The following is a 14186-nucleotide window of genomic DNA, read 5'->3' on the forward strand; positions in this document are numbered from 1 at the left end:
ACTTTATCTGTGTATATTATTGTGTACTATGTCATTCTAGCCTATCTGTTATCGCTGTATCACACCCATCGTTGACCGCTATTTCTTTCACTGTTTGCATTTCTTTTTCAGAATTTCTCTTGAGTGGGATCCTATTTACTCTCGATATAACTCAGCTTTCAGCCTATGTTTGGTTGTGGAGATGACTGGATATCAAGTGTAATATTGTATGCTTTACATGAGCGTTTACCACTTTCCTTTGTTCTTGTTATGTCAACAAATTGTATTGGTTCCTTTTTTTACTTTTTTAATGTGAGTTTTACTTTTCTTGTGTCTTGTTAATTCATTTATGAAACTTGTATATTTCTTTCTCTGCTTTATCTAACGAACTAATTACATCATCTGTGCTTGTATGTGATGTATTTCCTTTCTGTGGCCACACAGAGAATATTGGAGCAGAAACGAAAAGATACTGAGTAAAGAAACCGCAGCAGTTATGCAGTTGCGTGTTCAGACTGCACACAAGAACTGTGCAGCTTTAATGACAGTTACTTATATTAGAATGTCGTAGCACCAGAAAAGTTCTTTGAAGTACCCTCGTATCATGAGAATGGTGGCTGTGTAACTGTGCCCTCAGAAACATTTGCAAGCAACTTGAATTTTCTCCGCGTGAACGTATTCCGCAACATGTGGCATTAGAATTGTGTGTTTTAGTCAGGAAGGCAAGATACTTGAATTTTCTACTCGTGAGCATATTCCATAATGTCAGCCATTAGAATTGTATGTTTCAGTCAGAAAGGAAGTTAATTCATCCTCCACTACTGAGGGAGCAAGGCACGATGGCTGTCGCAGCGAATGCAAAGGATACTCGCTGTCACTCTAGTGGGCGGACCAATAAATGGCAGGTAACTGGGCGTAACACGATGACACACTATGCGGGCGTACGTTCGATGCTGGGTGGCAGTGTTTGGTGGACGCCTGTAATGGATGCGACCCGCCGCGCGTATCGTCTGTACACGATAGAGCAGTTCGTGTGTGGTACTCTTTTAATATTGTGGTATTTCAAGAGCTACCCACCTGGTTGGTTTAATTCCATGCAAAAATGTGCTGTACGAAATTTGGACGATGTGAATTAGTGCATATGGGCCTATAAATTTAGAAAATCCAGAAAACAATATCTACTTCACAAAGCACTACTTCATAACAAATTCATTAACTTCCTAATTTTTTCTTATTTCACAGATGACGTGATAACAAATTCATTAATTTCCTGTTTCACAGATGACGTGATGGGTGAATCACTCCAAGCCCTGTAGAGACTGCAGAGCGATATGAAATGTTCCTGTTAATGTTCCAGGTTAGACAGAAGGTATGTGTCACTATGTACAATATGTTCTTCTTCAGTTCACTTAAAAGAGAACTTATTCGCTCGGGTATTAGTCGCATGATGTAACTGGAACCAAGCTACTGACTGTTAAACGGAAGTTAATGGTTTTCTTTTATAACTCGCGGGCGCGTAAATTGTGTGTCAAACTGGCATGCTAGCTATACCGTAAGTAACGGTTTTCTTGTGTAAAATCTCAACAACGGTGGCAACTACATAGTCTTGTTGAATGTTTACAATTAATTACAATCTTCTTTGGCGACACACAATATCGTGGTATATACGTCATATGCTATTCACGCTAAAAGCTATTTACGGCTTGAAAGTGTTTATGTTCTTTGATGAATTTAATTAGCATACGAAGAAAATGCAATGTTTGATATTTACATTTCCCTCTCAGTACATATGTCAAACAGTGATTCTGTTGCCTTTCTGTAGTCAAAGCATCGTATTTTGATTTTGCCATTCATTGAAAATTTCAAACATATCAGTTTTTCAATCCCGACACTTCTCAAGTGGCTTCGATAAAAATTTAAAGTTATTTATTGTAAATATGCCCTGAATCTGTCCCCTCGACATTATCTGAAAATGATTTGTCGTCTGAATCGACGCATTCCATTGTGAGATGCTATCATCAAACGAACATACGAGGATTGGAACTTTAATAGTGGCTACTATTTATTTACAGCTCGCACAAAACAGGTACGTGTTTTAAAGTTTTACTGACCATCAAAGTAGTCACCAGCATTGTGTGTAACCCGTTGCCAGCGATGTGGAAGTCGCAGGATACTCTTAGCAGTGCCAGTTCTGTTCAAAATTCGAGCGGCGCAGTCTATTGCCTGACGAATTTGTAGCAGTTCTGAAGCGAATGCCGTGAAGTGTTTCCTTCAGTTTAGAAATCGTGTTCAACTCACGAAGGCTTAAGTCAGGCGAGTGCAGTACGTGATATAGCACTTAGCAGCCCCATCAATCATAGAAATCAATAACTGCTAGCACTGTACGTGCTTGAGCATTGCCCTGAAAAATGGTCAGGTCTTGCAGAAAGTGTCATCACTTCTGTCTCTAAGTTGGCCGTAGATTGTGTTCCAATAATGAACAACATATTGGTTTTCTTAACGCTCTGTTACTTATATATGGTATTAGCTGCAGCGTGGTAGCGTTGTGTTTGAGGTGTTGTGGTACCCGTACTCAGTTAATGGTATTTGAACACTGGTTTCATTGTTCGAATCACGTTTTTATCTGCAAGTTGCCTTCTAATAAAAGCGCTAGCATAAACATTCGACCGGTTGCTCCTTCCGTAAGTGTAGTTACATGTTACATAGTTTTTAGCCTGCTGTTTTCAACTTCCCGCCTCCCGCCCCGCCTAATGTCTACTCAGGCTTCAGTTTTTTTTACACACTCCGCCCCCTCTGTGGCACTTTCTGAATTACGCTGACTTACGTCAGTTGCAATTGGAAGGTGCTTGTTGCGCGGCCACATTTGGGCACTGAATCCGATGAGCCATGTGGTAGATGTGTTGCCCTGCTAGTTAGCTTTTGACACGAAGGCTTCGACCTACTACTTACAGGCCAGCATTACGAGATAGGTTTATGTGACTCCTAAGTACCTTATTTCTCTAATACTGTTATGAACCTGCATTTTAGAGATATTACAGTCTGGAACCGAGCGACCGCTACGGTCGCAGGTTCGAATCCTGCCTCGGGCATGGATGTGTGTCATGCCCTTAGGTTAGTTAGGTTTAATTAATTCTAAGTTCTAGCCGACTGATGACCTCAGAAGTAAAGTCACATAGTACTCAGCCATTTGAACCATTTTGAACCTGTTAGAGTGAAGACTTAAATCAATAATAGACTGAGCAGCTGTAACGGCTGATTTAATCACGAACGTTACGTATAAAGCTTTGGATGTCCCACCAGCAAAAATTTGTTTGTTTTTTACCTGATATGACTTGAATAAAAAACAATTCTCAGTTGCATGAAAGAAAAAACTTCACCAACATCTGACATTTAATTGATAAACTGAAGTTGTAAATGATCTGGCACATAGAAATGTGAAGATTATGGAGGATAACTATAAATTATTATTTATAACGAGAAAATGGTAAATGTTTGTTATGCACCATAAACTTGTGCACTCGTATAATAACTGGAGTGTAAAAGTTTCTGGAGCATAAAAAAGATTTTAACTAAGAATAAGGATTTTTAACAGATAGTGCGAGTTTCTTCATCATATTTGACAAACAAACTTGTGCTCTGTAATATTATGATTGTATTAATACATTTTACGTATCAGTGTTACTAACTGAACTGATACTGATAAAGGTATGTTCAATGTTTCTTTTTTTAAGTTAAGAAATGAGATTTATCGTTTTTCCAAGATGTAAGAGCTTAATGGCATCCGCTCCACTTTTCGTTGAATAGAACCAACCTAGGCGATATCGCACAGGAAAAATAACAAGAAAAATAGGTGGCATCCTACAGCATAGGTTCAGTTTCCTAATTTCGTGATTTTGTACCTGAAAAGGCCCATGTGGCCTAGACAACCACCACTTCACATGGAAAAGATCGATAGATTGCTACGTGTAAATGGCCGTAAATGTGATTTCTTCTCTTAAACGAGCAGCAATGATCCCTGTGCAGCATAGAGTGAATGAATGAATGAATGCCAACAGCGCACGGATCCACTGCTTTAGATCAGTCACACACCAACCAGTTCGGCAATCACCCAACGATTCACGTAGCCGATGTTAACGGAGATAAACGGCCAGATGTGAACACTGCTTCTGGCGTTCCCTTAGAGCGTTGTGAACTGTTACGGTTCACTGTTCTTTACATATTGTGCACAGTGTAACAAGCCACGTTCGTCGCCGTGAATGTCTGTATTATCGAATACTGTCAAGGAACACAACACGTACTGAACTTGAAAGTTGTCTGCTGTTAAGACATCTTTCTTGCCATGTATTTATGAACACAGCGACAAGCGACTGCATCTCTCAAAGACTCACCTGTGTGTCTCAGTCTTACTTATCCGTTTGCTAGAGTGGTTTATCTTTGTCTGGGAACTGCGAGGCGTGTTTTAAATAAGTCGCCTGAAGACTGAGGTGACAGTCAATAGAGATGCTTCGCGGCAGGAGTCGGTTATGAAGGGCCGAGTGGTCACTGGACAACGTGAAAACTCGTCTTCCGCTTTGTGCTGTGAGGGCGTAGCGATCTGTTTGGCACAGACGCTTTGTCTTGTGATAAAGAAATAGACACGTTGAAGAACCATCGTTCTGGGTTATGATGAAATGTTTGCTTGCTTGACCTGAATTTGAGTAGCGCCGCTTTGTGGAACGTAAGATTTTAGTTCTTTGTTAGAGATCAGTTACGATAGAACGTGCAGGAGTCAATAGCCAGTTGTTATTAAGCCATTCGGCTTTGCAAGTTGATAGTCTCACTAATCATCAAACAATTCCATTGGGGTTAATACAAATATGTGATTTTCTTTGTCTTTTGTATATGTACGGTCATGTACTGACATGTGGTCTGTTGAAAGCTAGTTGTATGTAATCTGATCAGCATTCAAATCTTTACATATGTTCTCGAATGAAATGTGATTCCTTTTACTATATTACAATCAGAGAGAGAATAAATTACCTTCACAGTGGAGACACTTCGTTATTTTTAAAAATGGTTCAAATGGCTCAGAGCACTATGCTACTTAATTTCTGAGGTCATCAGTCGCCTAAAACTTAGAACTAATTAAACCCAACTAACCTAAGGACATCACACACATCCATGCCCGAGGCAGGATTCGAACCTGCGACCGTAGCGCGTTATTTTTAAACAACAGAACTTAAAGGCATATGGTTGCAGCGATGGTGACTCCGATATCACACAGTTCAAATCTTTTCAGTTTGTTGCGTTTTGTTGAATACAGAGTACAAACACATTTTCATTGGACAGATTACACATAGGAGGCCGCGCAGAGTGGCCGCCCGGTTAGAGGCGCCATGTCACGGATTGCGCGATCCCTCCCACCGAAGATTCGAGTCCTCCCTCGATCTTGTGTGTGTGTGTGTGTGTGTGTGTGTGTGTGTGTGTGTGTGTGTGTGTGTGTGTGTGTTGTTCTTAGCATAAGGTAGTTTAAGCTACTCTCGGTAGTATGTAAGTCCAGGGAGCGATGACCTCAGCAGTTTGGTATCTTACGAATTCACACCCACCCACATACAAGTTGCAATTCATAGACACATACAGTGTGTAGTTACATGTGATCTATTGTAAAGATACGGTTTCAGTTGGGTTTTGGTTTAGCCTGCGTTAAAACTTCCTTTATATCTTCTGTCGTGGTGTGACGTTCCTTGTCACTACGAAATTCAAAGAAAGTCAACTTGCATTAGTTCACCTGTGGGTCGGATAAACATAAAAGGGGAATGTTTCAGGACATTGAAAACCTTGGTCATAGTTTCTTTTGAACTCACAAGCTTTAAGTATAAAGTATTGACAGGCTTTCGAACTGACAATGAATGGAGAGCAGAGTGAAAGGAAGCGATTTCCAGTTGATGTCTAAATTATTTACATAAACAAAAAGGAAACTACGGCACACGGTACTGGTGTGCGTAGATGAACATGCTGAATGGCTAAAATGTAAACTTACACAAGACATTCTTGAAGAGACAGAAGAATATTACTATATCAGAAGTAGAAGAGAACCAAGAAAATGAAAATATAATAAAGACGTAGCAGCAAGAAATGCACCAGACAGGTACTGAGACATATTATGTCGTTCAAAAGCACAAATTTTGAGGTTGGTAAAAGGCCCATGAAAAGCTGTGTTAGGAACACAGTGCTATATGGGACATTGGACAACACAGATAGGAAACTATTCAAAACTTTTTTAATGTGATGTTACAGGAGGCTGCTGTAGGCGTTCACTTAAATAATTAAGAAGACGTGAAAAGAGTTCACGAGAAAAACTGCTTCGTAAAGGGTGATCTTCAGAAGTCGGTTAGGCTCATATTACGACATTAGTAGTTACATACTGTAGTTGAAGAGATCGTCGACAGACAGAATCACAGGAGCGGACTTAGATGTGTGTAGATTTGGCAAATCATCAATGATGTAAGATACAGCAGTTAGGCTGAGTTGAAAAGAATATCTGACGAGCCACAGGAATAGAACACTCCATGGAGCCACTCGTAGGTTGACAGTCTAGCAATTAACCAGTGTAGATCTCAAAAAGATCACTAAATGTAGAAACTGATCACATGAAGCACCCTTCAACTGTGACTGAAATAGGTAATTAGGTCTCGTACTTTCTTATGACAATGTTTTCTGTTTCTTTTTTATGTCATTAATTACGAAAAACAAAACATATCTATGTACACATCCTACTCAAACTCTCAGCAATAAGCGCACTCTGAATGACTGAAGCAGGTCTTCGGCGAAAGATAAGCCCTTTATTTACTACTCTACTGTCAAACATTTCTACCTGAAAATTATTCAGGCAGTGCTCCCTCAAGTGCTATAAATCTATGATACGGACGCGACGTGATATCGGCTATCACAACATCCACTTGCAGTTCACATTTTCATTTTTTTGTATCACTCTTCATCGTGTGTCATGCGGTAGAGATCTCGTGAGAGATAAGCACCGGCCGCAGACGACAGAAATCACACACAAATCATGTCTTTATGGTATCAATGCAGGTGTGGAGCAAAAGTCAGAAGGTTCCGACGTACTTGGTGCCAGATATTGAACCGTAACGATCGGTGTTGGAATCCCCCATTTTTCTACCTCGCATTGCCAGCAATGACACAGTGTATCAGATAGAAATTTGCTGTTCCTCTGATTGACAACTGAAAGTGGCTCGCGAGGCTTGGACCGAACGTTTCGAACGTGCTTTGTATGCGGGCGTTACTAGTGACGAAAATAACCGACCGACACAAGGTTTGCTTCGCAGGGAGTAGGTGCCGAAAAGTGGTTAGCATTCAAAGGCTAGAAATTCAGCGGCGTGTCGGGGCTACATTCGGACTGCAACTTCCTTCCATTTACGAGTTCCTGACAAGACTGATGCAGCTAACAAAGGTACGACACCATGTGGAATGGCACATAAGCAACGTACAAATGTCACAGAGAGAACTCATTGATAAAGTATAGCATGCACGTAAGAACTTGAACCAAAACAATAAACAAGTAGCCTCTCTCTATGGGAAAGTTGGGTATTATTGGACAGCAGATTGTATTGGATAAGAGCTGCTCCTGAAGTATAACGCTAGTGGAAGTACCTGTCGTGGCTTGCAGTGTGAACTATGAAATAACAAGAAGGCTCGTGCGATTCTGAATCCAAACACAGCGTTTCGGTGTGTACAAGAACCCCCGTCTTGTACTAAATCTCCTTAAATGTCTCAGTTTAGTCAGAGAGTACGTAGAGCATGGCAAAGAGACGTGCTTTGCCATCCAGGTTTTGTGAAGATTAAAGCAATCCGTTCTTCGACAATCATAGTGAGTCGTCGTTTTAGAATTCTATTTGTTTTCCGAGAAGCTCTCGAAGTTTGTCCCTCGCAGAAGCAGTATCAGCGCTGTCGCGTTCTCTGTAAAGTGTAGTTCTACTTCATGTTATTTTAAGTGATGAAGCAGGAAGCTACATTATTCGGAATTATTTTCTAAAGAGATACCATTACGATCTATGTATTTACTAAATACCCTACATTGGTAACATCGACACAGTTAAGAGAAAAGATTTAAGAGAAAACTAAGAATTTCCTGAGACCCTGGTCTTTCGACAAAGCTAGAGCGGAAGGCATCCTATCGGTGACTGGCGACTACGGCGCACAGCCTGTACCTCGTACTTACACTCCTGATATTTCATAGCGGTTCGTACATTTTCGTTAGTTTAAACATTTCATTTATTGATTAAGATGATCGATTTCTGGCGTTGTAATATTGTTATAAGAAAGTACTTACAATCTGTAGGCTTTTCGTAATATCTGAGTTGGAAAAAGCAACGTTTATTAGCAAATACACCTTTTTATTAAGCAAGATCACTTCTTTCACGCCGGAGTAGGAAGTAGTTCGTTGCTGACGTAACGGTCGTCGTTATGTCTAGCCACAGCGCGTCACACCATCGTCCACTTGAAACGCCATATGCTCCCCTGGGTCTTGCAGCCAGCGTGGGAACTGAAATCTTGTTCCCGACTGTGTTTGTTCTGCAGTACAGCTTTACTCGCAGAATGGTACATGATGTCTGCAGACGCGATATAAAATAGAAAAACAGGAAAATAAGCAAATAAAATGTGGCTTGAACAGAAGGGGTACGTTAAAAATGTTCTAATGTGTGTGAATTCCTAAGGGATGAAACTGCTGAGGTCATCGGTCCCCAGACTTACACACTACTTTAACTAACTTAAACTAAATTATGCTAAGAAAATCACACACACCCGTGCCCAAGGGAGAACTCGAACCTCCGGCGGTACCTTACAAGTGGCAACAAGTTACCTATTTCGAATTAGTTTCGCTTTGCACGAACTTGCCTAGTGGCAACTTTGCTGTGCTTTCTATTCTTGCGTTTCGTTTGCAAATAAATCTAATTATATTTTCATTATATCAAACGATAAAAGTGATATTATGCTCTATATTGTAATGTGCAACAATGTTTAGCACCAGGAAGAACAATGAAAAGGTAAAACCATCACAGCGATTCATTCCGGTTGCATCATACAGAGCAGTCTTGAATTGTACCGAACAAAACAGATACCATAAAACCTTACTGTTTTAAGACATTTTTCCTTCGGCTAGGAAATATGGAGAAGTCACGATATGAATCGGCTGCAGATAGCATGCAGAAAGTCGTAGAAAAGGTGAAACTTCTTGAACTGACGATAAGGGAGGCGAGTGAGGAATATTAAGTTCCAAGATGTACATTAGGTAATAGGCTTAAAATGTCAATTGACAAACATAGATGTCACCATGAATCCTCTTTTAGTAAATAAGTTTTTCGTGAGAACATCCAGCCGTGAATAAGAAACAACTTTCTAAGATGAAATAAACCTTCGAAAAAGACTCGATCAGTAGCTCGTTTGCGATGATTCGGCCTTTGTAAATTGTGACCATATAAAACAGAAGTGATTTTTTGCGTCCCCGGAGTAGTGTTTAGGTTCTGTGCTGTTCCTTATCTACGTAAACAATTTAGGAGACAATCTGAACGGCCGTCGCAGTCTGTTAGCGGATTACGCTGTCGTTTATCGTCTAGTAAAGTCATCAGAAGATCGAAACCCCAAACCGATTCAGGCAAGATATCTGTATGGTGCGAAAACTGGCAGTGGACCCTAAATAATGAAAAGTGTGATACCATCCACGTGAGTGCTGAACGGGAATCGGTTAAACTTCGATTACACGATAAATCAATCAAATCTAAAGGCCGTAACTGCAACTAAATATCTAGTAATTACTATTACAAACAACTTAAATTGGAAAGACCACAGAAAATGTTGTGAGAAAGGAATACCAAAAACTGCATTTTATTGTCGGAACACTTAGAAGCTGCAACAGATCAACTGAAGAGAATGTCTACACTGCACCTGCCCGTCCCCTTTTGTAATAGTGCTGCGTGCCGTGGGGTCCTTACCAGATATTCCAGGAGGTTTCGAATATTATCCTTCGGCCTAAACCATTACAAGTGCGTTATTTCTGGTTGTCGCTACTCTCCTATATGCGGATTTTCAACGAGGTGTGAAGTTTTAACAATCACCTCGCGGGGTAAAGTAACTTTTTTTCAGGTGCTTGCCTGCAGTCGCGGTACACTTACAGATCCCCACGCCAGCTGGACGGGGTGGCCGAGCGGCTCTAGGCGCTACAGTCTGGAGCCGCGCGATCACGACGGTCGCAGGTTCGAATCCTGCCTCGGGCATGGATGTGTGTGATGTCCTTAGGTTAGTTAGGTTTAAGTAGTTCTAAGTTCTAGGGGACTGATGACCTCAGAATTTAAGTCCCATAGTGCTCAGAGCCATCTGAACCATTTTTTCCCCACGCCAGAGAAGCACAACTTGCTGCTAGGGCAGCGAAAACATAACGGTGCAGCCTGTTGATAAAGCGAATTATCGCGTGCTGCTTCATTGACTGCATTTGAAGGTGAACAATGCTGCAACATTCCATTCTGAATTTGGTGTGTGTGTGTGTGTGTGTGTGTGTGTGTGTGTGTGTGTGTGTGTAACAGATGTATCCAAGCCCATCGCCTGAGACTACAACTACCCGCATTACAGGTGTGTCCTGCAAGTTGCCTGTGCTCGGGCACTGCAGGAACACTCCTTTTGCGCACTCATTAGGCAACAGCATGGCGGCCATAGCATATCAATAATAAACCGACGGAAAAAATTGCTACTCAACAAGAAGTTGTGCGACATCACGTAAGAGTGAAGCTAGTAGCACCACTATGGGACTGTAACTCAGGTTTGCTTTAAATAAACGCTGTAAAAGTCGTGAGGGTTATTTACACTACAGATTGGACGTGTGGAGTTGATGTTGGTCAAGAATGATTTTAAGACGACAGGCTCCGGATGGCCACGTGGCACTACCGGGAAGTGAGACCAGCACACGGTAGTCATCTGCAGCAGCAATTGAATAGCAGATGGCGCTACAGTTACACAAGGTACTGTTACCAATCGGTTACTTCAAGGATAGATCCAAGCAAGACGCCCTGTAGCGTGCATTCCACTGACCTCACACCATTTGCCACTTCAGTGGTAAAAAAAATGGAAATGAGGGTTTGGCGTCATTGGCCGTGAGGCCCCTTACGGGGCAGGTTCGGGCGCCTTGGTGCAAGTCTTGTTACATTCGACGCTACATTTGGCGACCTGCGCGCCGGATGGGGATTAGATGATGAAGACAACACAACACCCAGTCCCTGAGCGGAGAAAATCCCCGACCTAACCGGGAATCGAACCCGGGCCCGTAGAACGTCAATCTGTCACGCTGACCACTTTATTATCTCGTTTTGTTCGCTTTTGTTTGTTACATCTGATTTGGGCGGACGTAGTAAGACATCCGTTGAAGTTCGTTGTTGATCGATTAACTAAGTTTTATTATTATTATTATTACAGAGGGCAGCTAACTCTCTGACCGAACACGCTGAGCTACCGTGCCGGCATATGTACTGCCGGTGATGATGCTGTTTGGTTTGTGGGGCGCTCAACTGCACGGTCATCAGCGCCCGTATTAATCCTCATTTTTTTGTACGGACCAGTTTCTTCACAATCCAATCTACCCACTGTCACAAATGATGATGCTGATGATGATGCTGATGACATGATGATGATGACATGATGAGGACGACACAACACCCAGTCCCAGGGCAGAGAGAAAAATCCTCACCCCGGCCGAGAATCGAACCCGGAACACCGTGATCCAGAGGCAGCAACGTTACCCACTAGACCACGAGCTGTGGACCGGGGCGGACCACTTCAATGGTGTCAAGCGGGTACTCATTGGAGGGCAGGGTGGAGATACGAGAGCTGGTTCTGTATTCGTGCCATGATGACCGTGTGTTTGTTAGGAGGAGGACAGCTGAGGGTATGCAACTAACCAGTCTGCATACTAGGCGTAGTGGACCTCACCTGGAGTTTCGGGTGTGATTTCGTATGTCAGCAGGAGCATTCTCGTCGTTTTCCCATGCACTCTGACTGCAAATTTGGACGTCAGTCTAGTGATTCAACCTGTTGTTCCGCCATTCACGAACGGTACTCCAGGGCGTGTTTTCCTCGCCCATATACAGCTGTTGCTAACCAACATGCTCTACAAGTGTCGACATGTTGCCTTAACCTGCTCGATCACAAGTCTCCAATAGAGCACTTATGTGACGTCATCAGATGTAAACTCCAGCTTCATCCACTAACAGCATTAACCGTCCCTGTACTGGCCCACCAAGTGCAACAGGCATGGAACTCCATTCCATAAACTGACACCTGGCACCTGTACAACAAAATGAATGCACGTTTCCATGCAACATTCTGGTGGTTATACCTGTTATTAGTGTACCAGCATTTGCCATTTGCAATGGCTTATCTCGCGTTTACATTAAACTGTGACCTTGCCTTGTGAATCACTTAAGTATGGAATCCCGAAACTTCATTACTCTACATTTATATGTTTTTGGTGTAACAATTTCTTTTCCGTCAGTGTACCAAATTGGATTGTGTGCAGAGCACGCAAATCTTTTAAGAAATGGAGGCAGCTTCACAGAAACACACGATGCTAGCTCCAGCACCGGAGGCATCTGCTTAGAGACCAGAGGCACACGCATCCCACACAACATCGCCACAAACGGAAGCACTACTTTGCCTTCCTGAATCATAGGCCATCCAACCATCAAGCAGGTATCATTCCGCATTGTGTATTTAGAACGACACGCCATTTAGTTCACTGAGCCACTTAAATCATTTCTGAAGCAGAACGAGCACCATGATCCACACCAAGTGTTTCTTTTTCTTTAAAGAAATAGGTACTAGATTCACAAAGAAAATATTTTTGTACTGTATCCAATAGATAAATGTGCAAACTGCCCCTTAAGTTTAATTTATATGAAAATTGTCTTTATATGTGAACACACAAATATGCGCATAATGCAAATACAGTTGCCGGCCGCAGTGGCCGAGCGGTTCAAGACGCTTCAGTCTGGAACCGCGCGACCGCTACGGTCGCAGGTTAGAATCCTGGATTTGTGAGACGCCCTTAGGTTAGTTAGGTTTAAGTAGTTCTAAGTTCTAGGGGACTGATAACCTCAGATGTTAAGTCCGACAGTGCTCAGAGCTATTTGAACCTAATGCACTAGTTCACAATGGGCTAGTTAGTTTTCAAATCTTGAAGATATTCTTCTTCGAAGTTATTTTAGTCATGCATATAAGTATAGTATGTTTATATTTGTAATGACGGGAGGTATTAAATTTCAAGCGTGCCCTGTTATTATGCGCAAAATAGACTTCTTCTGGATAGTTGTGAAACAGAAATTTTCTTTTTTGTCTTCTTGTGCGTTTCCAGCAGCAACCCGATCTGGAGGATAATGGACCTCGGTAAGTACGAACAACCACCTGCCGCTCAGGGAATTTTACGTACTCCAATTTGGCCTCCTGTGGGCCTGTTGCTCCCAGACTGATATCTTTATGTATTACTTTGACTGATAACTGTGCTCTGCAGATGCCATCACTATACTACCAAATAGACGTTGAGTTTTCTGCACTTCCTGAGAAGGAGCCAGTCCTAAGTAAAGTAGTTCAGAGACTTCCATCATCGGGATACTTCCCTGGAACTTATAACATTTCTGTGGTATCGTCCAAAGATCGTGATGCCACACCAAAGTCGGCAGTGAGCTTCGATACCACAGTCATTACCGATATCTTGCTCCAATACGCAAGGGCGAGTGGTAAAACTCACAACGAAGCACCCCCTCTCTCAGGGCCACAGCACCATCACACAGAGGTTGATACAGAGCTGAGCTCAGCCCCTGTTTGACGTCTCCAATGAAGCAGCATTATCTAAGTGGTACATCTGCTCTATTCAAATCTCAAAGGGACTGTACTTTTGTAAATGTTGAACTTCAAGAGAAGTGTTTGTAATTGTATGCATCAAGTGATGCTTTACTATTCAAAGATAGCAGTGAACATTCGGCTTATTCCTGCGGCAAGGAATTGTATTAAGTACCTTTTTATCAATCTTGTAATATAGTGAACTAAGTGGTGGCCAGAGATATCCAGCATAAGAAGTCATCCCTCATTCAGCCAACGGCCTCGCCAAAGAGGGCAAAGGACCGGACAGGGGTTCAGGGCACTCTCTTGCCCTTGGGATGGTAAACTGC

Source organism: Schistocerca piceifrons, chromosome 1 (genome assembly GCF_021461385.2).
Source record: "Schistocerca piceifrons isolate TAMUIC-IGC-003096 chromosome 1, iqSchPice1.1, whole genome shotgun sequence".
In the NCBI taxonomy this organism is placed as follows: Eukaryota; Metazoa; Arthropoda; class Insecta; order Orthoptera; family Acrididae; genus Schistocerca; species Schistocerca piceifrons.